The sequence below is a fragment of the Centruroides sculpturatus genome, unplaced genomic scaffold (assembly GCF_000671375.1).
Source record: "Centruroides sculpturatus isolate CEXI.00-Female unplaced genomic scaffold, Cexi_2.0 scaffold1208, whole genome shotgun sequence".
Taxonomy (NCBI): domain Eukaryota; kingdom Metazoa; phylum Arthropoda; class Arachnida; order Scorpiones; family Buthidae; genus Centruroides; species Centruroides sculpturatus.
The window spans coordinates 256520-261930 of NW_019385347.1; positions in this window are offsets into that span (position 1 = coordinate 256520).

The window sequence follows — 5411 nt, forward strand, 5'->3', positions numbered from 1 at the left end:
AACGTTTGTAAGTAGTTTCTTCCATTTTAAATCGGGATGATTCTACTGATATTGGAACCTCACGAGTTGGGGCTTTTTAAGACTATCTTCCGACCCTCCCTCCCTCTTTCCGCTGTTGTTAGGGGGTGTTTGTTTCTTCTTATTTATAGAATACCGTCACCTCTAACTGTTACTACCTTAATTTCATACAATAAACTCTGTCTAATCTACTTTTTAAGGCTTTTAATGGGGATTTAGTGTAATTTTGTAGAATATTTCACCCTGAACGTAGTACATTTTTCTCGGCATCTACAATAAGCATTTTGGTGCTTTTTAACAGGGGAGGAACCAATATTAGTGTGATTTAATAGGTTTACTGGCATATTTTACACATTTCTAGACTTAAAAATCGCGTGGACGTAGTACAGAAGGCAATTTTTCCCAGCATCTGTTAAGAATTTCATTCGGACAATCTCCTTATTTCAAAACGTTTTCTGTTTAAATTAACGTAATATCCTCTGATTTAAACCCACAATGACAATAAAAATGAAAGTTTTAGGCTCTCGTCATGGAAAAATTGGCATAGAATACACTGATATTGTGCCAAAGTGCAACGTACTCTACGAAGTTCTACAGGATTTTTTGAATTTTTAGACTTTTTTTAAACACTTGTAAACGGAATACATAGTCTAAGGGTTGGATTTAGAACAAGAGAAGATCTTATCTTTTACGCTCTTGACTTAATTTTACATAAGATCCTTCAATAGTTTTAATAGAACTAAAGATAACTCAAGCTATCGACAGATCAGATTAATACAGAGTTTTTTTGGAACATTTTCAAAAATTTTTTAAAGGATTTCTCTCCTATAATTAGATTATTTCTAGAAATGTTTACACTATTTTAATTAAAGTCTCGAGTACACCAATGTATCAAAATTCTACGCTATTTAATCTAAAGGTAGGGCAATAATTGAACACGAAACTTCTTTTATGCGGATTATTTAATGTAAGTTAGCGCATTCGAAGCTGCAGAGTCACGATTTTAATTTAATTTTGAAGATATTTGAGAGATTTAATCGTCAAGATCAATGTAGATTCTTGTCTCTGTAACTAGTTTAGATGTGATCTAGTCTTTATTTTTAATTTATTCAGGTAAATATAGAGGAAAAAAACCCTACAATTTACCCTTCTAAATATTTTTTAGAGGGGGGATTTTGTAGGGATGAAGAGGACAGGGATTTATATGGGAATTTGACGAAATTTAATCGGAAATAATCACCTTATTTAAACATTTAAACTATTCTAAACTTACAATAAACCTATTAATAATCGATCAGGATCGATTTCTTTCTTTCATTTCTGCCGAGAAGAATTTAATTAGCATCCTAAATGAAAGTTTTAATTTGTTTTAAATTTTCTAACTTCTAAAGTTTCAAAAACTTATTAAGCTTGAATATTTTTCCATTATCTTGTCAAAAGAATGCTGAAACAGTTTTATATTTAATGAGATTTGATCCTTATTCACTGAAGGAAATTCTTAGAATTCTCTCTAAATATAAAATTAATTGCCATTTTATAAACTATAACTAAATTTAATTTATTCTTTCTTAATTTAATCACACTTCTTAACATTTTAGAATGTTATTTCTTATGAGTTAACCTTGTAAAAAAGAGCCAAATTTTTGATGTAAGGCTATAAAATGCCTTAAAAAATACACATAATATAAGCTCTTGAGAATATTTGAAATTACTTCTGCGATTTTTAACAATAAAATTGACTAGAAATCAACCCAAAATTGCTCTATACGCAGTAAGGAGCATCTCAGATAGATCTGAAGAGACGGGGCTAATTTAACTTGAAGAATATACTCGAGAAACTTATTTATTTACTTTTTAAACAGAAAAAAAATCGCTTTGTATTTATTAACTTGGTAGCAATTTTAGAAAAAGTAATCTAAAACCGAATTGGTATGGTTAAGTGTTGCTACTCCAAGTGAACATAACAACAGAGTCATTAGAAAAGGCGAGAAAGACGATCCTCTTCTAGCTGCACTTCACCTGTCATCTTGCCATCATGGCGACTTTTGAGAAATGTTTGACACAACAAAAAAACGTCATCACTAGTGTTTTTCTTCTTTAATTTCTTTGTGTTTTTCTCATTTAATTCGTCTTTTAAATCCGGCTGATCCGTGGATCTTGTGCTCGTGTTTTTACATCTTTGCCAATTATCAGCGCTGCTTCAATAATTAAATTCGTGTTTTTTTTTTGTAAAAATAGTTTTTAATCTGTTATACACAATTTTCTTTATATTTTTGCTTTAAAAAAATAATAAATAAATCGGCATTTTCGTTATTCCAATTCATCATCACCACTATAAAACTGAGTCAAGTACACTCGCTTGCACTTGAATTTTTCTGTGATTAAAATTCTAATTTTTTTCGAAAAATTTAATATAAAAAGCATCACATTTAATGTTTTTTTTTATGTGTTTACGTCTGTCTATCTTTTGATTTAGCATGTAATGATTAAGGATTATGTACTGTACTGTACTTCCTTTACCCCTTTTTTCTTTATAATCTATACTCCATCCATCACTAAACTGTCTACAAACGATGCTAATCAGTTTTTTTAAACAGGAAAATGTAAATTTTTTATTGATTAACTTCTCATTTTTCCTTACTTATCAATTAAATTCCCTTTGACGATGGATTTATTCCTCCATTGAAACTTCATCTATCATCCCGCTATCATTGTGAAATGCTTATCAGTTTATTAAGGTTTTCTTTGATTTCTTTGATCTTCTAACCGCATTTCTTTTTAAATTTAAACTTTAATACAAACGATCAAAGCATAAACGCCCATATATTTGCATTAGTGTCAACTGTCTTCGCCTCATAATCTATAGCTTCTATCCATCATTGAACTGTCTAAAAAAGTGGGTTGGCCCGTTTTTTTTAATGGAGTTTTTATCCATTTTTTTAATGTTAAGCAATTAAATCAATTAAAAGAATGATTTATTCTAGATTTAATTTGAACCGTATCAAATTTTTCATGTAATTTTTTTCCTTAAGTGAAACGTTCCTCTTAAGTAAACACACTTTGAATTGTGGTTTCAATTGTACGATTGATACAAGAATTCTCCATCCAAATGAAAACAAAATGTCAACGTAACTTGGATATTCTAGATCGAAATGTAGGTCTTGTATTATTCTATAATAACTTATTAACATTCGATTACACATTTTAATCTAACTGACAATGAAATTCCGAACAGAGTACAGAAATTCGATAGGATTTCTTGCGGTTTCTGACGTTTAAAATCATGTTATATTGCATTTATACTAGAGAAAAATAGATTTAGAAGAGAAATTCGTGGTCAGGAATTCGCGATTTGCCACACCAAAGTGGAAAATCTGGAGCATCTTGAGATGCTTATCTGCCACGCTTCTCCAAGAGCACCTGCCATCAATAGAAACTTCCTTGTTTAACCGCTTGTCACCTGTCAATTATATGTTTTTCGATGTGTTCTCCGCTTCTATGCAAAAAAGAAAAGAGGCTTTCTGTTTTATAACTCCATAAATCTGTGCCCTTTTTTTCTGATGATGACCTATGACATATCGCTCTCTAATTAGATTGCGTCGTTCTGGTATCTGACCTCTTAACACAAGCTTCGTCTGGAGATGTTGGGATGTAAGACGGGATGTGTGGGAATTACACTCATAAATTTGAAATTTTTACTGATATTTCTAATTCTTAAATTGAGTTTTTATGTAGTAAAACTGTTCAGAAAATAACGAAATGAGTTTCTAGCATTACGCTTCTAAATATAAATCTACCTGTATATTATTACTTTACTCAATAAGTAAGAATGTTTATTGACTCGTTAAGGCTCTGAAGAGAAGTTTAGGATAGAAGAAATGAATTTTTTTCCTCATTCTCATCCTGTAGTTTCTTCTTTTCTTCTTTTAATTCACCTTCTACTTAGCCTTCTTTACCTGTATTTTCTGCTCTTCTATTCCTCTTTCCTCTTATCCTTCTCTTCTGTTCTCTTTTCCTTATTCTTCTCCCATTCTTTTGCCTGTATTTAATCTTTCTACACGCTTACAATTGATATTCTCTTTCTAACTTACGAATGTCACTCGGATTTGTTATTCCTTAAGTTTAATTAATCATATATCAAATTTATAACCCCATTTACAGAAATATATTTCATTAATTTATGAATAGGACTATATTTTAGTAATTAATAATATTAATTTTCTACTTTTAGTGTTTTTAATCACCAAAAAACAATTTTTTCCTCAGCTAAAATTAATCAAACTCGACTGGTTCTCGACCTTTTCAATGTTATAATATGCAAGTTTGTACCCGTTTAATTATCAAAAAATTATTTATTTTAGACTATTTATGAGTGTAATTTGTAATAAGAACGTGATTTATTTTAATTATCATCTCTTTAATCATCGCTAACCGCTAGTAATATAAAATATGGCCGAGATCTTTAATGGATCGACTAAGAAAATACAATTTTCTTCATAGAAACTGAAGCAAATCTAGAATTTAATATTATAGAAACCCCAAAATTGCTTTTTATACAAAAATAAAACTAATTTACAACTTAATTAACCATTAAAAAGTGAAAAATCGCCGATTTGTTTACTAATTTGCAGCGGAAAGAAGCGATAAATTAGCCTTTTCTGAATACAATTCCGTACCAAAACTCTCTGAAATTTATTAGATTTCATGCCAATCTTTAATTTCTTTTATAATTATTTAAATTTTAAAGATAATTTTCATCGTTGCTCGGTTATCTCCTAAGATTTCAATGGTCTCGAATCGCATACAGAGATGGAGGAGAGGAAGAAAAAATCCCTCTTCAGATCCCTAAAGAGCGGAATATATAAGTCGACTCATAAAAAAGTACCACCCACATTAGTTAAAGAGGAAACGAATGGTGGAAGAAGAAGGGAGAAAAAAATTGTTCCGCTTCCATGGTCTCTGTTCTAACCCCCTATTTTCTCATCATTCCGCTCAGCGGTCCCTGTGTGGTCCTTAAAGTTAAAGTTGTGCCTGTGTTTGCGTGAAATCAAAGAACAGCTGCTTGTCTTTAGAAACCATCTCTATTCAATCTTCGTTTGAGAAAGAGTTGGGAAACCTTCGTGTTGTAGAGGTGTTGCTAATTTTGATTCACTACCACCTACTTTTATCGCCTCTGACTGGAACATTTGTCAAAAAACTCTATTCAACGAAACGTTCTTTCATTGTTTTATTCCCCAAATAAAATTAATAAAAGTCTTTCCTATTTTATTATTATTATTTATTATCGTTTTCCGCTCTTTAAATTCCCTTTGACGATGGATTTATTCCTCCATTGAAACTTCATCTATCATCCCGCTATCATTGTGAAATGCTTATCAGTTTATTAAGGTTTT